This window comes from Hyperolius riggenbachi, chromosome 4 (genome assembly GCF_040937935.1).
Source record: "Hyperolius riggenbachi isolate aHypRig1 chromosome 4, aHypRig1.pri, whole genome shotgun sequence".
Classification (NCBI taxonomy): Eukaryota; Metazoa; Chordata; class Amphibia; order Anura; family Hyperoliidae; genus Hyperolius; species Hyperolius riggenbachi.
Genome location: NC_090649.1, coordinates 368,327,199 through 368,354,412, shown reverse-complemented (window position 1 = coordinate 368,354,412; position 27,214 = coordinate 368,327,199). Strand labels below are relative to the sequence as shown.

The window sequence follows — 27,214 nt, the reverse complement described above, 5'->3', positions numbered from 1 at the left end:
CAAATTAAAAAGTATTTGTAAGAATACGATATTGCTTCAAAAATGTGCCTGTAATAAAACCATGGCAAAATGCTACTTACCAAGCTTTTTAGGATCATAGCAGCAGCAGAAGCAGTGTGCTAAATTGGGGCAATTTGTTCTGGATTGAGACAGTCCCGGCTTTCCTCTTAAATCATATGTTTAAGTAGTGGGGGCTACTTCTCCCAAGGGACACTGCACATTACTCTCTCCCTAATACTAACCTGCCATGAACTTACTAACCCTGAATCAATCTGTGTGTATTATTGTATTGTGGCAGAATGTCCCAGTTATTACTAAACAGTCATTTAAATGTTTGGGCACTGTAATAAATCTTCATGAGATTACCCATTCTAACGATTTGCGACGAGGCCCCTTGTCATTGTAATTACTGCAGAACTAATCTTAACTGAATTTCCTTACTAAGGGTTTGCTTGCATTTCACGTGTTCACCTTGGAAAGCCCATGCTGATTCTTGTAGGTCTCCCGGGTGCCTATGTAAACCATAGATTAGGTTATTACTATTGCTGATACGTTCAGCGCACGCAAGATTAATTTTTCACTTCCCTGCTCCAATTGATAATTCATTCACCCCTTGAATGTCAGCTGCAGTTATCTTTTTGATGGAAATCTCTTAGCTATATGTGCCAGGACTGCAAACCTGACATCTTGGCCATCTTAAATGTGAGAGATAGCCAGGAGATTGCAGTATGTGTAAATGCCTCTTAAATCCACAAACTTAGTCAAGGTCAGTTTACAATCATCCATGTTTAGCACCAAAGAACAAGGCTGGAGATTACTGGTATAATCTAGGATATCACTTTTATAGTCAATGTAACAGGTATGCTGACAACATTGTGGGCTTCAAGTATAGAGTACATGGATGTGAGGTGAAAGTAGCTGAATACTGGCAACAGAGGCAGAATCGCCAAGATATCAGGGTGCTGCAGGAAATGAGGGACAGTGTGGCACTGACTGCTATCCCTAGGCAAGCATACATTAATGGGAAGTGCCAGCTTCTACTACTAATCTGCTGCTTTGCGCAATTTCTGTCCTGACGGCAAACACCTTGCCTTGTGTGTGCGGTGGCTTAGCGTGGGTAGTCGTGGCTTAGTATGGGCAGTTGTGGACAGTGGTAGTTGTGTGTGTTCTGCGTATGTGCGATTCTTTTGAGAATTAGGGATTTCCTGGTTTGTGAGAAATGTTGTTTCTCAGAGCATCCTCTCTGTATTCAGATATGTCACCCTATAAAGAAGAGAAATGGAGGGGGCAGATGCAACACTAAAGAGACAAGCAAGGAGTTGTGTTTTTGTTTTGTTTTTTTGCTTTTTGTTTCGTCCCCCTCCCCACTGTTGATTTACGAAACTGAGCTATACTGTAAGTGTGAATGCTGCAGCTCTACTTGCTTATAAGTGCACCTGCACTAAAGTGTTGTGATAGGATAAATTGCTGCATAAGATTTATACTTTGTATTTACAGCAGTACTTTATATTTCAGAATAATATTAAGTGACACCTGGAGAAAGTGGTATTTTCTTATTTTATTCTCATCTATTTATATTATAATATTTATGACTAAGCGGTCATGAGTAGTAATAGCTCTTTCTAAATAAATAGGGACAACACTGAAATGTAAAAATTACTGTAGTCCTTAAAGTTTACACAATCTCTAGATTCCAAGTGGCAAAGAAGGAAATTAATTTGCATTGATTCCAAATTATGTCCAATTCCAGAGTTGAACAGTGATGCTGGAGTAGGAGAAGTTTTTTACATGATAAAACTAATACCAGACAAGGCAAATAACATTTATATTGCGCTTTTTTCCTGACAGACTCAAAGCACCACAAGGATGTGCTCTATAGGCAGTAGCAGTGTTAGGGAGTCTTGTCCAATCTGTCTTTTACTGAATAGATGCTGGCTTACTGAACAGCAAGAGATGAGACTCGAACTCAGGTCTCCTAGGTCAGAGGCAGAGCTCTTAAAGGAGTTATCAGGCAAAAAAAAAAAAAAAGTTTCACTTACCTGGGGCTTCTACCAGCCCCATGCAGTCATCCTGTGCTGTCGTAGTTAGGGATGATCGGAAGGTCCTAATTCCGTTCTGTCGGAATTGGCGGATTCCGCCAGCGCTAAATTCCGTCGCCATTACATTTCCGCGGAATTCCGCATTCCGGCGGAAAAATTAAAACAGTCGCAATTGAAACCTCGTTTGTGCTAAATGGTAGCCCATGGAACCTAGTGGCTGTTCCACCGTTCATTTTTTCTTTTTTTTTTTTTTTTTTTATATATTTTTTTTAATTATTTTTTTGCAGCAGGAGTTGTCGTGTAAACCATGGTGTTCCACAGCGGTCATTATAATTGTGGTTTGGAGCTGCAGGAGTCGTCGCGTACGCCATGGTGTTCCACGGCGGTCATTTACAAGTGTTGTTTGGAGCAGCAGGAGTTGTCGTAGGCCATGGGAGTTACTGGTTCCATGGTAGTCCTCAAAAATTGTTTGGAGCAGCAGGAGAAGTTGTAGGCCATGGGACCTAGAGGTGGTTTCACAGCAGTCTGTAATATTTTTGGGGGCAGCAGGAGAATTTGTAGGCCATGGGACCTAGAGGTGGTTTCACAGCAGTCTGTATATTTTTTTAAGAGCAGCAGGAGAAGTTGTAGGCCATGGGACCTAGAGGTGGTTTCACAGCAGTCTGTATAATTTTTTGGGAGCAGCAGGAGAAGTTGTTGGCCATGGGACCTAGAGGTGGTTCCACGGCAGTCCTAAAAATTGTTTGTAGCAGCAGGACTTGTCGTAGGCCACGGGACCTAGAGGTGGTTCCACGGCAGTCCTAAAAATTGTTTGGAGCAGCAGGACTTGTCGTAGGCCATGGGACCTAGAGGTGGTTCCATGGCAGTCCTAAAAAAAAATTCGGCAATAATGTATTGGACTCATTCTCTTATATCAGTGAGAGGGACCTTGTAATTGTCACTGATCCATGCCTCGTTCATTTTAATGAATGTTAGCATGTCCACATTGTCTGTGGACAGACTGGTCCGTTGGTCGGAGACCACTCCACCTGCAGCGCTAAATACTCGCTCAGAAAGAACACTGGTGGCGGGGCATGCAAGAACCTCCAGGGCATACTGAGCGAGTTCAGGCCAGGTATCCAATTGTTTGGTCCAATATTGCATGGGGTCATCATTAGTCTCCATATTGTCTGGAGCACTGGCTTCCCCCAAGTAATCGTCCACCATACGGGCCAGCCGCTGGCGGTGGTGACCACTTTGTCCGCTAGTGGGGCTGCTGCTAGGAGGAGTATCTGGCACTGGCTGGTAAAATGCTTTCAGTATACTCAGCAGGTTCACAGATTGGCTACTGGTGCTGCAGCTGGGAGTGGGACCACCAGATCTTTGCTGAGCGTGATGACTACTACTAGGCTTAGTAGCTTGGGGCCGGGGTACAGGTGCAGGAAACGCATCTTCTACCCAACATGAAGGGCATCCCGGATCTGGCTCATCCTGGCATCTGCTTGGGAGGGGGTTATGAACTGGCGCATTTTCCCCTTGCATCAGGGATCTAAGATGGTGGCCACCCACATGTCGAGCCCTGCTTTTAAAGTTTTAATCCGGGGGTCTTTATGGAGCCACTGGGTCATATGTGCAGCCATGGGGAAGAGATGTCTGCCATGAATCACCTCTTCCTGGCTGTCAGAACTGTCGTCGTCGTCATGATCCAGCTCCGCATCAAATTCTTCTTCCCACCCCCGGACAATGGGCTCTTCCACTTCCACAAGCCCTGCCTCCTCATCCAGGACTGGGGCATGCCCACTCACTCCTTCACTTGACTGGCCACTGTTCAGTAGGGCTTCCTCCCCCCGTTCCAGCAGTTTTTCAAGAGTCTTTTTCCATTGTGAAGAGAAGAGGGAGCACCTCTGATATACTGCAGTGCTCCTCACTGACCACTTTTGTTGCCTGCTGAAATGGCTCCAACACTTTGCACACCAGTCCAATCAGCTGCCACTGGTCCCCAGTAACGTAGTCCAGTGGCCCTGTTCTGGTGGAAGATGCCTCAGACAGGTATAGCCTGACCGCCGTGCGCTGCTCCCACAACCTCTCCAGCATGTGGAGTGTGGAGTTCCACCACGTCGGACAATCGGAAATAAGCCTGTGCTGCGGCAGGCTATGGCGGCGCTGCAGCAGTTTCATGGCCGCGGTGGCAGTTGCGGAGCAACACATGTGGGTTGACACTTTTCATGCTGAGGCCACAGCGTCCTTCAACCCTTCGAAATTTTGTAGAAATTTCTGGACTACAAGGTTGAAGACATGGGCCAAGCAAGGTAAGTGGGTATAGCCACCTAGCGAAATGTCGGCCAGCATGTTGGCACAGTTATCAGACACCACTACACCTGTGTCAAGTCTTCGTGGGGTCAGCCACTGCCGAATCTGACCCTGTAAGGCTGCAAGGATTATAGATCCGGTTTGCCTGTTCTCTTCCATGGATTCCATTTTCAGCACTGTTTGGCATCGATGGTGCTGCAGACCAGTGTAGGAGGAGCGGGACCACTTGCTGGGAGGCTCAGCAATGGCAGACTGGCCTTGGACAGAACAGGTAGCAGAGGGAAGTGGAACAGGCCTTCCCTTCAACCCACGTGGCGGCACCACCAGTTGAGATGCTCCAGATCTTGCAGCCTCCTCGGCAGCACCATGGAGGGTGACCTAATGGGCAGTAAAAGTGAGATACTTTCCCTGCCCATGCCTGCTGCTCCAGCCATCCATCGTGAAGTGCACCTTGCCACCGACAGCGTGATCCATAGACCGGCCGACACACTCCACAATGCGGGCAGGGATGGCATTCCTGGCAAAATAATGGCGGCTGGGGATCCGCCATTGTGGAGCAACACTGTTCATCCGTCTGCGGAAGGGGGCACTTTACACAAACTGGAAGGGCAGCAGCTGTTGGCCCAACAGCCTTGCCAGGAGCGCATTATTTTTCACCACAAACTGGTCACTTGCAGGGAGCATCTGCTTCCTCTGCAACATTTCTGGCTCAGAGGCCTGACGCTGGAACACTGGTGATTTCAACCGACAAGGGTGATGACGATGTGCTTGCCGACGAGGTCTGCAGTCCTCTACCAGCCTGGCATGCAGAGGACTTTGAAGTAGAATGGGACTGAGGAGCAGGTTGGATAGGGACAGGACTCAGACGCCTAGAAAAAAAAGAGGAGGGGCCTGTTGCTGCTGCTTTTACTCCACGCATCTTATTGTAATTTTTTACATATTCAAACTCCCGTTTGTGGCTGTTGCGCAGATGGCTTAGCAGCCCTGAAGTGCCGTATCCGGTGCCCGATTTGCCTCTGCTCACCGATTTACGACACACACAACAGACTACCCTGGATTCATCCTCTTCCGCATTAATAAAATAATTCCATGCAGGGGACGTGCGTAGACGTCCAGCAGTGGTGCGACCTGTTCTAGCACCTTGATGCTCGGCATTTGACTGGTGGCGGGTACTGACAGACGGGGAAGCAAGCTGCTGGCCAACCGTCTGCTCTGTTTGTACACGGTGCTCACGCCTGCTACTGCCTAAACGAACAGGTGGCAAATACGTTTTAATACCCACCTCATCATCATCATCATCATCATCAAAAATATCGTCCAGTCCAATAAGTGAATTTTCTGGACCCTCCACCTGGCCACCAAACACCTCTGTAGTTAAGTGGTGTTGGTGATGACGATGTTGACTACTGACACTGGATGAAGAAAACACAGTGGTCATTTCTGTCACCACAGAACCCACCACTTCTTGGGATCTTGGTCCCATGGTCTCCTCCAATGCCTCATCCCAAACATTCGGCACATCTCTGTCTCAGCGATGGTGTGCTGTACTTCTGGAGCAGAGTACTGGGAGGAAACAAGCTCGTCATCGTCATCAACAGAAGCAGCTGCGGTCGGGTTCTGGTCATGAGGAACCTGGTGGCCACTGCTGGCGCTGCTGCAACTAGGTAAGAGGGTTCTGAATCCTGCTCTTTATAATCCACAACGGTCTTCGCCTCCTGCTCTGACAGAATTTTCCTGCATGCTGAGCCTGCTGCGAACACAGGGAAGACACTTCTGACCAGGGGGGGAACGCTTCCTGCTGCTTCTGCCACCCTTACTCTGATCACATACTTGACATGAAGATATACCACGTCCATCACTCCATGTCCTTGCAGGAATTTTCTGCTGCCCTCGCTCCATTTTTTGGGGGCCACAAACTTTATTGGGGAAGGGGTAATTTATAAATAGAACAGATCACAAAATAAGGGGGCGAAATAAAGAAAATAAATCCAAAACACAAAATAAAGAAAACAAAAAATAAATAAATAATAAAAACAAAAAAATTCACTACACTCACTCAACTAATCAATCACTAATCAAACAAATTGCTAATCAAACAGCTAACTCACTCTCACTCTGTCAAACACTGCGGCCTGGCTTGCTCTGCAGCAAGCAACTACTAACACACTACACTACAATCTCTCTCTACTAATATAGCTCACACTCTAACTCTCTCTCTCACAGTCGCAGAGTCTTTAAAAAGACTTTTGATTTATATACAGTCTTGAAAAAGACTTTTGTTTTATGTTAAAACAACTATGGGTCTGCGTCTGTCTATCCTCTCTCTGTCTCTCTCTACACTAGACTGAAACCCACAAGCTTCCTGACTGCACGTCTCTCTTATATACAAAATGGGTGGGATAGCTGCTGATAGGTAGCTAGGGAGCTGGTTGCTAAGGTAGGATTGGTTGGTTCTCATTAAGACTCTTATTGGTGCAGAAATTCCGTTTTTGAGGCAGAAATCCACTTAGAAGCTTCTTCCTTGTGATTGGCGTACGAAAATTTGCATTCCAACCATCGGAATTCATCAAATTCCGTCCAAAATCGCGACCATCCCTAGTCGTATACCAAAAACAAAAGCAATGACCTCAAAATAACCGCACCAGAACAGTAAATGTCAAAATCAATATATCATCCTTTATTTGAAATTACAAAACATTAAAAACTGTTGAAACATGATGGGGGAATGTATAAACCCACAGTATCGGAGAACTAGCGGAATTATAAAGTGCTAGTGACAAACATGCTCATCCTCAAAAATCATATACATGGCACTAAGCGTGCATAATACTGTTGTAACACATACAATAGCATAAAATCGTAGAACTATATACATGTGCAATGAATATCCAAAATCGATGCATAAACCAAAATAGAAAAGGAGAAGGAGAATTAAATAGCATCAAAGAGGGGAACAAACCCCTAAGCAGTGAAAAATCAGTTCTAAGAAAAGAGCCATCTATTAGTGACCACATGGAAAATAGTGCATAAGGAATAAAGTCTGTAAATAGAAATAGAGATAGTGAAAGAGGCAGAACCAAGTACTGAAGTCAACAAGTGGTGAATCAGATCCTACCAGTGTAATGTCTCCATGAGTCCCCACCGCCGCGATCGCGATTCGCCACCTATAGCGTGGCTTTTTCAAAGTCGGACCGTTCTGCACAGTACAGACCTAAAACAACCCCCACTTATCTTGATATTTATTGGGTGGTATATTGATTTTTTAGGGGATGGTGCTCCCCATGTTGTAGCTGTTCCATCCCTAGTCATAGTCACTCACTGCTGCTCTGGTCCCCCTCCGTCAGGGTCGGCGGGCCGCATTGCATACATTTTTACGCATTCCCGCTGGTGCAGGAACATTAACACATACATTTTTACGCGTTAGTTGTTCAACGCGTACATTTTTACGCATTGAACCACTAACGTGTAAAAGGTATGTGTTAATGTTCCTTTTGCACTTAATGAGCTGCTTCGCGTCCCTTTAGCCACAATGGTATGCAACGCAACAAGTTGTAAAAGGGCCCTTAAAGAGAAACTGAGGCCAAGTATTGAACTTCATCCCAATCAGTAGCAGACACCCCCTTTCCCATGAGAAATCTTTTCCTTTTAACAAATGGATCATCAAGGGGGCACTGTATGGCTGATATTGTGTTGAAACCCCTCCAAAGTGTGATGTGAGGATGATGGTGCTGACATCACATTTGGGAGCCTTGTTGCATTGTGGGAAATAACCGCTGTTTCCAACTGCCAAAAAAGCAAGCAACAGCTACTTCCACTGACAACACCTGCCAGAAGTAAAAATGTCACCATATGATAAATGTCAGAATGTAAATCAGGGAGAGGAAAGATTTTACAATGGGCAAACACTGACAAAATAATTTATACATAATTATTGTAAAAATTGAGCACTTTTGTTCAATACGTTATTTTCACTGGAGTTCCTCTTTAAATAAGATACCTGTACCAAAAAAAAAAAAAAAATCCTATCATAAAATTTTGACCACATGACCAGGTGCAATTGTGTACAAATCTCTGTAGCTGAGGCTGCTGCATACAAGGTAGGACATAAAGGAAACTCACAACAAAACAAGATCATGCAAATGATTAAAAAATTAATGTCATAGGTTCAAAATAGAGATCGTTCTAGGCTACAAGAGGGGTGATTGTCGGTAAGATTGCATAATCAAGCTGGAAACACTACGGGAGAGGGCCCTGCCAGAGGCTTACAATCTAAAGGGTGGGGGTGGAGACAATAGGTGCATCTGTTGAGAGGGTGTCTAACAGAACATATTATGGTGCTGGTTTAGGGGGTATGCGACCATGAAAGGTTGAGTCTTGAGAGCTTGTGTGAAGGTATTAAAGGTGGGGGCGAGTCTGGTGGCTGGAGGGAGCAAGTTCCAGAGAGCAGCTTATTGCAGGTGAACCTGGCATTCCAGAGGCAACAGGAAACATGGAGTGAATGCCTAGGGGTAGGATGGATAGGAATAAGGTTATGCTGAGGGGGGGTGTGGGTAGAGTGTGGGGGGAGGGAAGGGAGGTGCATGGGGGTTGAGGGCCAAAAGGGAGTCTAAGGACAGAAGGGGAGAGGGTGCTGGGAAACAGAAGGGGGACAAGGTGTAGAAGGAGGTGGAGGTAGAGCATGTGGTGATGGGGGATAGCAAGATGGGGAGGGAGATAGCTTGGAAATGGTGGAGGGGTCAGGGAGTGAATAGGAGGGAAGGGGTACATTTTGTACTGAAGTGATAAGGTAGGATGGGGTGTGGAGAGTGGAAGCATAGACAGGGGGACAGCAGTTAGACCAAGATGAGATAAATGTCACCAATGATGTGGCAGAAGGGGTTCAGCAAAGTTGCATCAATAATCAATCTGGTAAGGAGCAGTCCATACGAGATCAGCAATGAAGTTGGCAGATCATCAATGATGGCAAAAAAAAATCCAGCTGTGTGCGATTGGTAGACTGGGTGTCTGGTTGGTAATGACGTAACTTTTCTGGAGGTCGGCAATGGATCAGTTGGTGGGCAGTTCAGCAGTGGAGCAGCCAGCGAAGATCAGCAGTGGTGTGGTTGGTGAGGCACGGTGTAATGGTGTAGGCACGATGTAACCATAAGTAGTTTGGTAAGAGGGTGTGCAGTGCTTAAATTCAGTTAAACACAGAGGGGTAGCACACAGCCTTGGACCCCAGTGCAGATTTTACACTGGGCACCCAGCAACCCTGTACGTATAATAGTCACATGATACAGACCAGCAAAACTGGCTTTCCAAGGATAGTCACTCAGAGAGAGATGTAAGCTGAAGAAAAGGAAGAAAAGCAATAGTTTATGGTAAGCACTATTCATAGTACAAATAAATACAGGATATAAGCCCGACGAAGGCTGAAAGGCCGAAAGCTTGCTTATTTTTATTCATTTTTAGTTACCGTATATACTCGGGTATAAGTCGACCTTGTGTATAAGTCGACCCTAATTTTTGACCCTCTTAAGCTGGAATTTATACCAAACCTGATGTGTTTGTGGGGCAGGGGCATCTTATGGACCTTTCCCCCTCAAGCTGTCTCTATCTAAGCTACACAGCCCTCCACCTACACTAACTCCTGCTGCCCCCACCTACTCTAACGTACACTGTACTCCCATGCCTCCATTACTCACACTGTCTGCTCTTTTATGGTCAGAATATGACATACATCATTAAAAGAAATGAATTACTTAACATAAGCGAGTAAGCTTCAAGATGTATTTATGTGGCTAGATGACATTAAAGTTTTTCAGCGTTAGAAGGTGCTTTTATTTAAGTGAAACTGGGCATGGGTTAATGCCAAATGTCGTTTAAATGTGTGAAAAGTGTGCTGTGTTCTTTCTTAAAAAAGAGATGGAGAATTAATCAGGCTGGCAGGGGGAATCCAGAATCAACACACAGATAAAAAGGCAGAAAGACTGACAAGAAAGGGGACGTTAAGCAAAACTTTCTCTGCAGTCTTCTATCACACTCTGTACACGGAAGAACATCTGATAACAGTCTGGAATTCAGAGAATGCAGAACGGGACTTACACAGGCTTCTCTGCAAAGTACGTATGGCTGGGCTTCTCACTGCAGACTGTGCACGGAGAGATGGAAACCAAAGTGTGTATACAGAGAGGGGGAGGAGGAGTGTCACATGAGAGACTTCACGGGCTTTTCACTGACTGCACGAGCTGGCAGATATATTGATGGAGGAGAAGCCTTTGAAGATCGGGAAGAAGCCAGAGTTCCCGTGCTCGAGTGTGCACTGGTGTCAGCTACTGCGGGTCCAATTAGCAGCCGTTGAAGCATCACATGCTGAGCGGGGGTCAGTCCATTCTCCTGCTTGCAGGGGGAAGCTGCATTGTGGCATCTAGGAATTTTAGCAGAGCAAGGGGACACAATCTGGCTGGCTGGCAGCATTAGGGGGGCATAATGCAGCAGATGCAGAGCAGAGGAGTCGCTTGATACTCGGCTACAAGTCAGAAATTTAGGTCTGACGCGAGTATAAGTCGACCCCCCTACTTTACAAAAGTAGATCAGTCCTAAATTTCTCGACTTATAGCCGAGTATATACGGTAGCCAATAAATGGTATCATCCTGATTTAAAACTTCTTGATAGTACAAATAGAGGTGATTAGTTCCACCTCAGCAACAATAAAGACCTAATGCAGCAACTGCAAGAGGGCTGCATGTGTATCTGTTATGTCCAGGCGCCCTGGTGCAGTCACAAATAACCCTCCTCCCCCCCCCCCCCCCCAAAAAAAAAAAAAGCCAAAAAGGAAAAGTACTTAAAGGGGAACTGAAGAGAGAGGTATATGGAGGCTGTCATGTTTATTTCCTTTTAATCAATACCAGTTGCCTAGCAGCCCTGCTGATCCTCTGCCTCTAACACTATTAGCCATAGCCCCTGAACAAGCATGCAGCAGATCAGGTGTTTCAGTGGTTCAGACTTATAAGTCTGATCTGACAAGACTAGCTGCATGCTTGTTTCTGGTTTTAATCAGATACTACTGCAGAGAAATAGACCAGCAGGGCTGCCAGGCAACTGGTATTGATTAAAAGGAAATAAACATGACAGCCTCCATATACCTCTCTCTTCAGTTCCCCTTTAAAAATAGGAGTACCTGGTGAAATACATGAGACACATTTATTAACCACTTGAGGACCACAGTCTTTCTACCCCTTAAGGACCAGGCACTTTTTTTTCCATTCAGACCACTGCAGCTTTCACGGTTTATTGCTCGGTCATACAACCTACCACCTAAATGAATTTTACGTACTTTTCTTCTCACTAATAAAGCTTTCTTTTGGTGCTATTTGATTGCTGCTGCGATTTTTAGTTTTTATTATATTCATCAAAAAAGACATGAATTTTGTCAAAAAAATTACTTTTTTAACTTTCTGTGCTGAAATTTTTCAAATAAAGTAAAATTTCCTATACATTTAAGCGCAAAAGTTATTCTGCTACATGTCTTTGATAAAAAAAAAAAAAAAAAACATTCAGTGTACCGTATATACTCGCAAGCAAGCCGAATTTTTGACCCCCCAAAAGTGGGCCAAAAGTTGGGGGGTCGGCTTGCTTGCGAGTCATGTGTGGGTGGGTGGGTGGGTGGATAGGTGCTGTCCCTCCCCGCTCCCCCCGCGGCCACCGCTGCTATTACCTTAGGCGGCGCCGCTGCCTCTATCCCCGTCCTCCTCCGGTAACTCATTCACAGCAGCGCGCCCCCCGCTGCTGTGATGACGCAGGAAACCATAGAGAGCGGTTCCCATAGTAACGGCATCACGCTACAGGAAGCCGCTCTCTATGGTTTCCTCGTCATCACAGCAGCGAGAGGCGCGCTGCTGTGAATGAGTTACTACCGGAGGAGGACGGGGATAGAGGAAGCGGCGCCGCCTGAGGTAATAGCAGCAGCGGCGGCCGCAGGGGGAGCGGGGAGGGACAGCACCTACCCACCCATACTGGGGCATTATGCTAGCTATATGGGGCACTATACTAGCTATAATGGGGCACTATACTAGCTATACTGGGGGCACTATACTAGCTATACTGGGGGCACTATACTAGCTATACTGGGGGCACTATACTAGCTATACTGGGGGCACTATACTAGCTATAATGGGGCACTGTACTAGCTATAATGGGGCACTATACTAGCTATAATGGGGCACTATACTAGCTATACTGGGGGCACTATACTAGCTATACTGGGGGCACTATACTAACTATACTGAGCACTATACTAGCTAAACTGGGGCACTTCACTAGCTATACTGAGCACTATACTAGCTATACTGAGCACTATACTAGCTATACTGAGCACTATACTAGCTATACTGGGGCATTTTACTAGCTATACTGAGTACTACCTACCTATACTGAGCACTATACTAGCTAAACTGGGGCACTTCACTAGCTATAATGAGCACTATACTAGCTATACTGAGCACTATACTAGCTATACTGGGGCATTTTACTTGCTATACTGAGCACTACCTACCTATACTGGGCACTATACTAGCTATACTGGGACATACTGGGGGGATCACGCGGCCAGCGTTTCCTACCCCCGGCTTACATGAGGGTCAATCATTTTTTCCTGTTTTTTGGGGTAAAAGTGGGGGGGTCGGCTTACATGCGGGTCGGCTTGCTTGCGAGTATATACGGTATATTTATTGGATTGGGTAAAAGTTATAGCGTTTACAAACTATGGTGCAAAAAGTGAATTTTCCCATTTTAAAGCATCTCTGACTTTTCTGACCACCTGTCAGTTTTCATGAGGTGCTAAAATTCCAGGATAGTATAAATACCCCCCAAATGACCCCATTTTGGAAAGAAAACATCCCAAAGTATTCACAAAGAGGCATGGTGAGTTCATAGAAGATTTTATTTTTTGTCACAAGTTAGCGGAAAATGACACTTTGTGACACAAAAAAAAACCTCCATTTCTGCTAACTTGTGACAAAAAAAAAAAGAAATCTGCCACGGACTCACCATAGCCCTCTCTGAATACCTTGAAGTGTCTACTTTCCAAAATGGGGTCATTTGTGGGGTGTATTTACTGTCCTGGCATTTTGGGGGGTGCTAAATTGTAAGCACCCCTGTAAAGCCTAAAGGTGCTCATGGGACGTTGGGCCCCTTAGCGCACCTAGGCTGCAAAAAGGGGTCACACATGTGGTATTGCCGCACTCGGGAGAAGTAGTATAATGTGTTTTGGGGTGTATTTTTACACATACCCATGCTAGGTGGGAGAAATCTCTCTGCAAATGACAATTTTTTGTTTTTTTACACACAATTGTCCATTTACAGAGATATTTCTCCCACCCAGCATGGGTATGTGCAAAAATACACCCCAAAACACATTATACTACTTCTCCTGAGTACGGCGATACCACATGTATGGCACTTTTTTGCACCCTAACTGCGCTAAGGGGCCCAAAGTCCAATGAGTATCTTTAGAATTTCACAGGTAATTTTGAGAAATTTCGTTTCAGGACTACTCCTCACGGTTTAGGGCCCCTAAAATGCCAGGACAGTATAGGAACCCCACAAATGGCCCCATTTTAGAAAGAAAACAACCCAAGGTATTCCGTTAGTAGTATGGGGAGTTCATAGAAGATTTTATTTTTTGTCACAAGTTGGCGGAAAATGACACTTTGTGAAAAAAACCAATAAAAATCAATTTCCGCTAACTTGTGACAAAAAATAAAATCTTCTATGAACTCACCGTACTACTAACGGAATACCTTGGGGTGTCTTCTTTCTAAAATGGGGTCATTTGTGTGGTTCCTATACTGTCCTGGCATTTTAGGGGCCCTAAACCGTAAGGAGTAGTCTTGAAACGAAATTTCTCAAAATGACCTGTGAAATCCTAAAGGTACTCATTGGACTTTGGGCCCCTTAGCGCAGTTAGGGTGCAAAAAAGTGCCACACGTGGCATCGCCGCACTCAAGAGAAGTAGTTTAATGTGTATTAGGGTGTATTTTTACACATACCCATGCTGGGTGGGAGAAATATCTCTGTAAATGGACAATTGTGTGTAAAAAAGAAAATCAAAAAATTGTCATTTACAGAGATATTTCTCCCACCCAGCATGGGTACATGTAAAAATACACCCCAAAACACATTATACTACTTCTACTGAGTACGGCAATACCACGTGTGGCACTTTTTTGCACCCTAACTGTGCTAAGGGGCCCAAAGTACAATGAGCACCTTCAGGCTTTACAGGGGTGCTTACAATTTAGCAACCCCCACACACACTTGCCAGGACAGTTAACAAACCCCACAAATGACCCCAGTTTGGAAATAATACACGCTAAGGTATTCCATGAGGGCCATGGTGAGTTCATAGAAAATTTTATTGTCACAAGTTAGCGGAAAATGACATTTTGTGAAAAAAAAAAAAACAAAAAAAAAAAAAACACAATTTCTGCTAACTTGTGACCAAAAATAAAGTATTCTATGAACTCACCATGCACCTAACGGAATACTTTGGGGTGTCCTCTTTCCAAAATGGCATCATTCGTGGTGTCTGTCCTGGCATTTTAGGGTCTTTGCAATCATTACATGTATGTCCAGTATTAGGAGTTTCTGCTATACTCCTTATATTGGGCATAAGGGTAATGCACTCTGGGCTGAAAGGAAAAATGAACGTCAAACAATCAATTAATGTGGATGAAAAAATATCTGCCAAAAAAATTTGAAAAAAAAAAAAGAGGGGAAGGCGTCTGCCAGGACATAGGAGCTGCCGCCCCAAAAATCCAAACCCACCAGCTCGTATGCCCTGGCAAACCAGATTTATCCATTCACACCGATCGATGTGGATGAACAAATCATTGCCAGAGTTCTTTTTTGATACAAAGTGCTTGCCAAAGCGTATGAAACCCCAACACCGCTCCTCGGCCCATATGCCTCGGCAAACGTATCTTTTTGACTGCGGAGGAGAAATCTCGTCCTGCAGCGCTGCATGCACCAATTTTGTGTAACCTGACAGACGCGCAATGTTCTGTCAGGATGCACCATCAGTGCTGCAGCTGGTTAGGGCCTGTTTCCACTACACGCAGATTCTGCATGCAGAAAACTGACTCCAATGAATGTCTATGGGCCTGTTTCCACTGAACGCAATTCTTCTGATGCAGATTTCCCATAGGCATTCATTGGAGTCAGTTTTCTGCATGCAGAATCTACGTGTAGTGGAAACAGGCCCTCAGTCATTCGCTCATTCCACCTGGAAGGTTAATGGATGGAAAAAGAGAAAAAAAAACACACAAAAAAAACAAGCAAGCAGCAAAGCAATTACTTCATTAACATTAATAAACTTTGAACTTTTTTAATCAAAACCTTAACATTGCGAACCAAAATTTAACTTTTTTGCTTACCTGTTTTTTTGTTTTTTTTAACTTACCTCCCAAGGACAAACCTCTCCTCCCCCATGGGACAATGTGCGAAGTGCAAATCGCGCAGAGTTGTGGCGAAGTACATTACGCAATTTGTCCCAAGTGAAAGGAGAGGTTTCTGGCAGCCCTGTGTATTAGGGTCTCTGGAAACCCGATGTTTGGTTTCGCACTGCATATTGACATATCCGGTGGGTCGAGCCCGCCGCACCGTATCGTCCAAAACAGACCTTCAGGCAATACCACAAGAGTAGCATTCGGTCTAGTAATAAACTGCGTCGCCATAGACTAACATGACTTCCGGGCTGATCGATATTGCCACAGAAGCCACGCAGTAACATAGGCATGCACTAGCGTTAAGTCAAGCACTTCCGGCGTAGGGGGGGACCGCAAAGTGTGACTTTCGCTAGGCATTTTGCCCTAATGCATCGCAGCAGTGTGAAATAGCACTGAGAGACCCTTGTGTGCCTACCGCTGTGTCTGGAGTTCCCTACTCTCTAATAGTGTACCTGCTCGTGGTACCTCTCAAAACACTCCCCTAGGCATAGGCCAGGCTGGTCCGGACAGGTGGGACAATAAACAGTGGTGTCACGCCTTATTCCAGCCCTGCTGCAGACACGACAACGTTTTCTTCGGATTCTGTGACCTGGGGTACTCTGAATTGGATAGGCGTAATGCCTTCCATGCAGCCGGCTAGTTGCATCTTGGGGTTGGGCCATGGCACCTCCTGGATACAGGAGTTCCATCACGATCTGTTTCTGAAATTGAAGAAACGATCCAGTTCTCCCAGCCTAACTGTAGACAACAAAGCTGTTGTAAATTGCCAATTGAATGAAGTAAAAAGACACTTTTTTATACCAGCGTCTTGTTTTTCGGGCAACTAAATAGGGCGCTAACATCTGGTCATTGAAGTCCACCCCTCCCATGTTAGTATTATACCCGTGGACGATAAGGGGTTTTTCAATGACCTCAGTTCGCCATTGAATTTCAACTGTCGTGTCTGCGTGAATGGTGGACAGGAAGTAAACCTCCCTCTTGTCCTTCCATTTCACCGCGAGCAGGTCGTCGGCACACAAGGCGGCCCTCTGCCCCCGTTCAAGTCTGGTGGTAATGAGCCGTTGGGGGAATCCCCGGCGACTAGGCCGCACGGTGCCACAGCATCGGATTTTTTCTATTTTTAAGTGCTGAAAGAGGGCCACACTTGTGTAATAATTGTCCACAAAAAGATGGTACCCCTTCTGGAACAAGGGTGACACCAAGTCCCACACAACCTTTCCACTGCTCCCCAGGTAGTCAGGGCATCCGACAGGCTCCAATTTTGAGTCTTTTCCCTCACAGACCCTAAAATAAGATGTATAGCCTGTGGCCCTTTCACAGAGCTTATACAGTTTCACCCCATACCGGGCGCGCTTGCTTGGGATGTACTGTTTGATGCGAAGGCGCCCGGTAAAACGTATGAGGGATTCGTCTACGCAGATGTCCTGGTCAGGGGTATAAGCATCTGCAAATCTGGATGACAGGTGGTCTATAAGGGGTCGAATTTTGTGGAGCCGGTCAAAAGCAGGGTTGTCACTTCGATGACAGGTTTCGTTGTTACTGAAGTGCAGGAAGCGCAGGATGTTCTCAAATCGTGTCCTGGACATGGCAGCAGAGTACAGGGAAACATGATATGCTGGGTCCGTAGACCAATAAGACCGCAACACATTCTGCTTTACTAGTCCCGTGTGAAGGAGAAGGCCCAAAAAAAATTTAATTTCGGAAACTTGGACTGGTTTCCACGGAAAAGGCTGGGCAAGGAACTTTTCCGGATTGGCGATTATATATTGTGTGGCCTTACGGTTGGTCTCTGCCACAATTAAGTCTAAGAGATGCTGGGTGAAGAACAGATAGAAAAAGTCTAGGGCCGATCCTAGATCATCTGTCTCCACCTGGACTCCAGACTGGGCGGTGAAAGGGGGAAGTACGGGTGCGGCGGAATCAGGGGATTGCCAATTTGGGTTTGCCAGCACCTCTGGTAAACTAGGGGTAGTACGGGCCCGTCTTCTTGGTGGCTGCGACTGGGATCTTACTGCACGTGCACCCGAACCCGTTTCAACTTCCATGTTGGTGCTCGCCACTTCACCAGGGTCTACGGAAGTACTGGTTCTAGGTCCAGGAGATGTTGTGCTGCTGGTGCCTGCCCCACCATGAAATCTCAGACCAGCACGAACACTACTCTGCTGCCCTTGAGGCCGATCCTGCGCCACCTGCGGTCCATCAACATGGGGTGTGGTACGCCTGGCTCTAGCCGGGACCTCAACCTTGTCATCACTATCGGTCAGTGAGCCACTGCTCAATTCAGGTTCAAACTCTGACCCGGAAGATTCGTCAAATGAGGCGTCCCAATCGTCCTCATCCGAGTGGGCCATGTACCTGAGAACCTCATCATCGGAATACCCCTTTCTTGCTATGGTGGACTGCTAAATTTAGGGGGTATTCCTCTGAGACTACCCAGAAAAAAAAAAAACACCTACCTAGCAAAAAGGAGTATTTGAGAGGTAGAAAGCTGTGGTCACTGAGTTTTGATTAAAAAAAAAAAAAAAATCTGAACTGATGTTTACAGTGCCACAGCTATTGTACAGTGTTTTTTGCAGTGATCAGAAAAAAAATTCTGTCACTGCGGTGGGGTGGGCTGAACGCAAGTGCAGGCGAACGATTAGGCCTGATCGGGCAAACACTGCGGTTTTTTTTTGTGGATCCTAGTGACCCTAATAGATCTGACTGCGATCAGTAATGATCACTTACAGATACTATATAGTACCAATGTTGATTAGCGACAGTGATGACGCTAATTAGTGACTGTGGTGCAGTGGGCTGAGCACTAACTGACACTTACAAAGGGGCCTAGCTAACTGGCCTAACTGCTAACACTAGTGATACTAAAAAAGTGACAGTTTTCACTGATCACTGTTTTTAGATCACTAGGATAGTGGGGGTGGTGGCGAGTGGGGAATCAGAGGCAATCAGAAACAATCACAGGACAGTCAAAGCCAATCAAAGGCAATCACAGGGCAATCGCAGGCCAATCACAGGGCACTCAATTCACGGGACAATCAAAGCCAATCACGGGACAATCACAGGGCAATCAAAGCCAATCACAGGGCAATCAAAGCCAATCACAGGGCAATCAAAGCCAATCACAGGGCAATCAAAGCCAATCACGGGACAATCAAAGCCAATCACAGGCCAATCAAAGCCAATCACAGGCCAATCAAAGCCAATCACAGGCCAGTCACAGGGCAATCAAACCAATCACGGCACAATCAAAGCCGATCACGGGACAATCAAAGCCGATCACAGGGCAATCACGGCAATCACGGGACAATCAAAGCCGATCATGGGACAATCAAATAGAATGTCAGCACAATCAAACTGAATGTCAGCACAATCAAATACAATTACAGCACAATCAAATACAATGCACTGGGAAGGTGATTGGGGGACGGGGGGGGGGGGGTCTAAGGGCGATCTGAGGGTGTGGGGGGTTGATTAGGTGCCCGCACGGGACAGACTGGGTCCTGATCTGGTGGGTGACAGACACAGGGGGTGACGATAGGAGATCAGTGAGGGATTACAGGGGAGAATAGATGTAAACTGGGGGATGTTATCGGGGGGGGGGGGGGGTCTGAGGGCAATCTGAGGGTCTGGGTGGGTGATCAGGTGCCCCCAAGGGACAGTTTAGGGTCTGCTCTGATGGGTGGTGGTGACAAGAGGTGATCGGCAGGTGATAGACAGGTCATCAGTGGGTAAGGCAGCTGTATACAAATGTATACAGTATACAGGGGGGTGGTCTGCGGTGGGTCTGGGGGGATCTGAGGGTAGGGGGGGTGATCAGGGGACCCTAGGGGGCAGTTAGGGACCTAGCCTAGGGGATAGCGTCGCTAGATAGTGACAGGGAGTGATTGATGGGTTTTTATGGGGGTGCTTGGGTGCTAGCAGTGGTGTGCTGGGGTGGTCAGGGGGGGTTCTGAGGGCTGGGGTGGGTGATCGGGTGGTCTGTGTGGGGCAAAGAGTGTGTGTTTCTACTTATCAGCAGGCTGCCTGTCCTCTCTGATGGTCCGGCGGCGATGTGACCATCAGAGGAGGAGGCAGCCAGTATAATACACTTTGTTACAATAACAAAGTGTATTATACTCTCTGATTGGCCGGATCGCGCAGTTTGAAACCCGCCGGCGCTGCTGATTGGCCGGCGGGTTTCCGAGCATGGTGGGCGGAGCCTATTACCGGCGGCAGATCGCGTCATTAATGACTCAATCGCCGCACAGCCACCTCTGATGCCGCCCCCGCTGATGGGCGTATTGCGGTCGTTTAGGCCCAGTCTTTGCCGCCGCCCATCAGCTGGGGGTGGTCCTCAGGTGGTTAAATGCAGATTGGAGTCCCCATCAAATTTCAGGCTACAATTATTCAACGGAACAGGATGAGTAAAGATTTGTATAGTTCTTTCTTGATGCCATTGTCCCCATTTTTCTCACATGCCACACAAGCAATGGAAACAAGCCACATTTTCTTTCTTCCTGTTTGACCATCAGCAGAGTCTTTCTAATAGGTACCCAAACAGTGGTAAAAACGTACAGTTTCTAACATCTTTTATTCACAATTTAAAAAAATAGAACATTTCTGCTTTAACCACTTGCCGACCGCACGCATATACCGTGCGTCGGCAAAGTGGCAGCTGCAGGACCAGCGACGCAGTACTGCGTCGCCGGCTGCAGCCTAATTAACGAGCGATCGCGCGGCTACAGCCGCGCGATCGCTACGTCACACTCTTCGGCCCCCATGTGACTTCAGCCCGCCGGCGAATCAGCAGCGCCGGCGGGCTGTAAAAATTCAAATTGGCCAATAGAACAGGTATAATACAGTTTGTTTACGTAACAAACTGTATTATACTGCCTGCCTCCCGCTGGTGGTCCCACTTAGCGATCGACCACCAGCGAGGAGAGCAGGCACAGTAAGCAAACACACACGCACACATTAGGAGCCCCACAGACCCCCCGATCACCCGCAGCACCCATCAGACACCCCCCTGTACCCCCCTGCAGCACGCAGATCAGACCTAACCAACCCCCATATCACCCATCAATCAATCCCTGTCACCACCTGTCACTCCTATTGATCAGATCAGACCCCTAACTACCCCTTAGGGTTATCTGATCACCCCCCCACCCCTTCAGATCTCCCCCCCGACCCCCCCCCCACCCCCTGTATACTGAACCTATCTATCTCCCCTGCATCTGTCTATCTCCCCAGTGATCAGCTGCCAATCACCTATCAGTCACCTGTCAATCATCCCTTGTCACCACCTGTCACTGCCCCCCATTAGATCAGACCCCCAACTGCCCCTTAGGGGTATCTGATCACCCCCCACCCCTTCAGATCTCCCCCCCCCCCCCCGAATACTGCATCTATCTTCCCTGTAATTGCCCACTGATCAGCTGTCAATCACCTATCCGTCACCTGTCAATCATCCCTTGTCACCACCTGCCACTGCCCCCAATCAGATCAGACCCCCAACTGCCCATTAGGGGCTTCTGATCACCCACCCACCCTTTCAGATCCCTCCGAGACACCCCCCCCCCCCCGATCACATCAGCAGTCCATTGTTTACATCTGTTTTTCCCTGTAAACACCCACTTATCACCCGTCAATAACCCATCTATCACCACCTGTCACTCCTATCCATCAGATTAGACCCCCAACTACCCCTTAGGGGTATCTGATCACCCCCCACCCCTTCCGATCCTCCCCACACCGTCCTAGTTCATTGATTGCGTATATTCTCCCCCCTGCCATTGTGTATCTGATCTCCTGTCTGTAAGGCTTGATTGTGCTTTGTTTGGCTACAATTGTCTCAATTGCACTGTGATTGGCATCGATTGTCGTGTTATTGGCTTCGATTGTCACGTAATTGGGCTTCGATTGTCGCGTGATTGGCTTCAATTGCCCGTAATTGGTTTTGATTGTGCCAATTGCCCACTGATTGGCTGTTTTGCCCTGTGATTAGCATCGATTGTCGTGTGATTGGCTTCAATTGTCACGTAATTGGTTTTTGATTGTCACTTTATTGGATTCAATTGGTCCGTGATTGGCTTTGATTGCGCCGATTGCTGTAATTGTGTTGTAATTGTCTCGTGATTGTTTTTGATTATTTGTGATTGCTCTCTGATCCCCAACCCCCCCCCCCCCCCCTCCCCCCTCACCATCACCATCACTATCACTATCCTAGTGATCTAAAAACTTTTTTAGTATCACTAGTGGTAACAAACAGTTAGGCCAGTTAGCTAAGCAAAAGGGTTGTTAGTGTCAGTTAGTGCTCAGCCCACTGCACCACAGTCACTAATTAGCGTCATCACTGTCGCTAATCAGCATTGGTACTATATAGTATCTGTAAGTGATTATTAGTGATCACAGTCAGATCTATATTAGGGTCACTAGGATCCACAAAAAAACGCAGTGTTTGCCCGATCAGACCTGATCGTTCCCCTGCACTGCGTTCAGCCTGCCCCACCGCAGTGACAGAAATTTTTTTTTTCTGATCACTGCAAAAAACACTGTGGCACTGTAAACATCAGTTTTGATTTTTTTTTTAATCTAAACTCAGTGACCACAGCTTTCTACCTCTCAAGTACTCCCTTTCGCTAGGTAGGTGCTCTTTTCCTGGGTAGTCTCAGAGAAATACCTCCTAAATTTAGCAGGCCACCATGGCAAAAAAGGTTTTCCAATGAAGACATCTACAGGTACATGGACCAGTCGGATGAGGATGATTGGGTCGACTTATTCGACGAATCTTCGGGTTCAGAGTACGATCCTGTAGACAGCAGTGGCTCTCTGACCGATAGTTCCGATGACGAGGTTGAGGTCCCGGCTAGAGCCAGGCGTACCACACCCCATGTCACTGGACTGCAGGTGGCGGAAGATCAGTCTCAAGGGCAGCAGAGTGGCGCTGATCTGATTTTTCTTGGTGAGGCATGCACCAGCAGCGCAGCATCTCCTGGGCCAATCAACACCAGTACTTCCGCAGAAGACCCTGATGAAGTGGCGGACACCATCCTGGAAGTAGAAACTGGTTCGGTGGTACGTGAATTAAGATCCGATCCGCAGCCACCAAGTAGACGGGCCCGTACTCCCATTGGTTTTCCAGAGGTGCTGGCAAACCCTGATTGGCATTCTCCTGATCCCGCCGCACCCATACTGCCCCCTTTCACCGCCCAGTCTGGAGTCCAGGTGGAGACAGTTGAACTAGGATCGGCCCTAGACTTTTTTGAACTGTTCCTCACCCAGGATCTCCTTGACTTAATTGTGGCTGAGACCAACCTATATGCCACACAATTTATAACCGCCCATCCGAAAAGCTGCCACGCCCAGCCTTTTCGGTGGAAACCACTCCAAGTTTCCGAACTTAAAATTTTTTTGGGCCTTCTCCTCAACATGGGTATTACTAAAAAAAATGTATTGCGCTCTTATTGGTCTACACGCCAAATACATAACATGCCCGTGTTCTCTGCTGCCATGTCCAGGACGCGATTTGAGATCATCCTGCGCTTCCTGCATTTCAATGACAACGACACCTGTCATGAAAGAGACCACCCAGCTTATGACCGGCTCCACAAAATTCGGCCCCTCATAGACCACCTGTCATCCACATTTGCAGATGCTTATACCCCTGAACAGAACATCTGTGTAGATGAGTCCCTCGTACATTTTACCGGGCGCCTTGGCATCAAACAGTACATCCCAAGCAAGCGCGCCCGGTATGGGGTGAAACTGTATAAGCTCTGTGATAGGGCCACAGGCTATACATCTCGTTTTAGGGTCTATGAGGGAAAAGACTCAAAATTGGAGCCGGTCGGATGTCCTGACTACCTGGGGAGCAGTGGAAAGATTGTGTGGGACTTGGTGTCACCCTTGTTCCAGAAGGGGTACCATCTTTATGTGGTCAACTTTTACACAAGTGTGGCCCTCTTTCAGCACTTAAAGTTAGAAGGAATCCGATGCTGTGGCACCGTGCGGCCTAGTCGCCGGGGCTTCCCCCAACGGCTCGTTAACACCAGACTTCAACGGGGGAGAGGGCCGCCTTGTGTACCGATGGCTTGCTCTCGGTGAAATGGAAGGACAAGAGGGACGTTTACCTTCTGTCTACCATTCACACAGACACGACAGTACAAATTACACGGGCAACAGAGGTCATTGAAAAGCCCCTCGCCGTCCACAGCTATAATGCCAACATGGGAGGGGTGGACTTCAATGACCAGATGTTAGGGCCCTATTTAATTTCCCGGAAAACCAGACGCTGGTATAGGAAAGTGTCTGTGTATTTAATTCAATTGGCGATGTACAACAGCTTTGTTCTCTACAGTAAGGCTGGGAGAACTGGATCTTTCCTTCAATTCCAGGAAGACATTGTTTCGGCACTCCTCTATCCAGAAGGTGCCAGAGCCCAACCCCCAAATGCAACTAGCCGGCTGCATGGAAGGCATTACGCCTACCCGATTCCCAGTACCCCAACTCAACGCAACCCCAGAAAAAGATGTCGTGTCTGCAGCAAGGCTGGAATAAGGCGTGACACCCCCGTTTACTGTCCCCGCTGTCCTGACCAGCCTGGCCTATGCCCAGGGGAGTGTTATGAGAGGTACCACGAGAAGGCACACTTTTAGAACCTAGGGAACTACAGACACAGCAGTAGGCACACAAGGGTCTCTCAGTGCTATTTCACACTGGCGCGATGCGTTAGGGCAAATTGCCTAGCAAAAGTCACACTTTGCGGTCCCCCCCTACGCCGGAAGTGCTTGACTTAACGCTAGTGCATGCCTACGTTACTGCGTGGCTTCTGCGGCAATTTGGGTCGGCCCGGAAGTCATGTTAGTCTACGGCGACGCAGTTAATTACTAGGCCGAATGCTACTCTTGTGGTATTCCCTGAAGATCTATTTTGGGCGAGACGGTGCGGCGGGCTCGACCGACCGGATAGGCCAGTATGCAGTGTGAACCCAAACATCAGGTTTTGAGAGATCCAAATACACTGGCCTGCCAGAAACCTCTCCTTTCACTTGGGACAGAATGCATAATGTACTTCGCCACATATCTGTGCGATTTGCACTTTGCACATTGACCCATGGGGGAGGAGAAGTTTATCCTCAGCTCGCAGGTAAAAAAAACAAAAAAACAGGTAAGCAAAAAAGTTAATATTTGGTTACCAATGTTATTGTTCGGTTTGAACATATTTAATAAAGTTTAAAAAGTTAATGTTATTGAAGTGCTTTGCTGCTTGCTTGCTTTTTTTTTTTTTTTTTTTTTTTTTTTTCTTCTTCTTCTCTCTCTTTTTCCAACCGACCAATCAGCTGCAGCACTGATGATGCATCCTGACAGAAGCATTGCGCTTCTGTCAGGTTACACAAAATCGGTGCATGCAGCGCTGTAGGACGAGATTTCTCCTCCACAGTAAAAAAGATACGTTTGCCGAGGCATATGGGCCAAGGTGTGGTGTTGGGGATTCATATGCTTTGGCAAGCACTTTGTATCAAAAAAGAACTCAAGCAATGATTTCTCCATTCACATCGATCAATGTGGATGAATAAATCAGGATTGCCTGGGCATACGAGCTGGTGGGTTTGGATTTTTGGGGTGGCAGCTCCTATGTCCAGGCGGACGCCTTCCCCTCCTTTTTGTTTTGTTTTTTTCGTTTTTCTTCTCTCTTTTTTCTATCCAGACCGACCGACCGACTGACCGACCAATCAGCTGCAGCACTGATGGTGCATCCTGACAGAAGCATTGCGCTTCTGTCAGGTTACACAAAATCAGTGCATGCAGCGCTGTAGGACGAGATTTCTCCTCCACAGTAAAAAAAGATACGTTTGCCGAGGCATATGGGCCAAGGTGTGGTGTTGGGGTTCATATGCTTTGGCAAGCACTTTGTATCAAAAAAGAACTCAAGCAATGATTTCTCCATTCACATCGATCAATGTGGATGAATAAATCAGGATTGCCTGGGCATACGAGCTGGTGGGTTTGGATTTTTGGGGTGGCAGCTCCTATGTCCCTCTTTCTTTTCTTTTTGTTTCACATTTTTTGGCAGATATTTGTTCATCCACATTGATCGATGCGAATGAAGGGATGTTTGCCATTCATTTTTCCTTTCAGCCCAGAATGCACTACCTGTATGCCCAATATAAGGAGTATAGCAGAAATACTGGCCATACATGTAATGATTGCAGAGGCCCTAAAATGCCAGGACAGACCCCACAAATGACCCCATTTTGGAAAGAGGACACCCCAAAGTATTCCGTGAGGTGCATGGTGAGTTCATAGAAGATTTTGTTTTTTGTCACAAGTTAGCATAAATTGTTGTTTTTTGTTTTTTTTCACAAAGTATCCTTTTCTGCTAACTTGTGACAAAAAATAATTTTTTTTATAAACTCACCATGCCCCTCATGGAATACTTTGTGGTGTCTTATGTTTAAAATGGGGTCATTTGTGGGGTTTGTTAACTGTCCTGTCATGTGGGGGGGGGGGGCTAAATTGTGAGCACCCCTGTAAAGCCCAAAGGTAGTCATTGCACGTTGGGCCCCTTAGCGCAGTTAGGCTGCAAAAAAGTGCCACACATGCTATCGCCGTACCCGGGAGAAGTAGACCAATGTGTTTTAGGGTGTATTTTTACACATACCCATGATGGGTAGAAGAAATCACTCTGTAAATGACAATTTTTTGATTTTTTTTTTACACACATTTGTCCATTTACAGAGCTATTTCTCCCACCCAATATGGGTATGTGTAAAAATACACCCCAAAACACATTGTACTACTTCTCCCGAGTACGGCGATACCACATATGTGGCACTTTTTTGCACCCTAACTGCGCTAAGGGGCCCAGAGTCCAATGAGTACCGTTAGCATTTCACAGGTCATTTTGAGAAATTTGGTTTCAAGACTACTCCTCACGGTTTAGGGCCCCTAAAATGCCAGAGCAGTATAGGAACCCCACAAATGACCCCATTTTAGAAAGAAGACACCCCAAGGTACTCAATTAGGAGTATGGTGAGTTCATAGAAGATTTTACTTTTTGTCACAAGTTAGCTGAAAATGATTTTTATTGTTTTTTTTTTTTACCAAGTGTCATTTTCCGCTAACTTGTGACAAAAAAAAAATCTTCTATGAACTCACCATACTCCTAACGGAATACCTTGGGATGTCCTCTTTGTAAAATGGGGTCATTTGTGGGGTTCCTATACTGCTCTGGCATTTTAGGGGCCCTAAACCGTGAGGAGTAGTCTTGAAACCAAATTTCTCAAAATGACCTGTGAAATGGTAACGGTACTCATTGGACTCTGGGCCCCTTAGCGCAGTTAGGGTGCAAAAAAGTGCCACATATGTGGTATCGCCGTACTCGGGAGAAGTAGTACAATGTGTTTTGGGGTGTATTTTTAC

The 27,214-nt window shown here is 46.6% G+C and overlaps 1 protein-coding gene and 1 long non-coding RNA gene across 9 annotated transcripts in view; one reads left to right on the top strand and one right to left on the bottom strand.

Moving 5' to 3' along the window:
• Positions 1–27,214, top strand: part of STXBP5 (syntaxin binding protein 5) — a 557,868-nt gene that overhangs the window by 296,724 nt on the left and 233,930 nt on the right. The gene's annotated exons all lie outside the window — the stretch shown is intronic.
• LOC137504062 (uncharacterized) lies at positions 8,603–10,609 on the bottom strand. Its single transcript, XR_011019407.1, has 2 exons — positions 10,413–10,609; positions 8,603–9,656 (listed from the first exon to the last, which is right to left on the bottom strand). It is a non-coding gene; the product is annotated as an uncharacterized lncRNA (long non-coding RNA).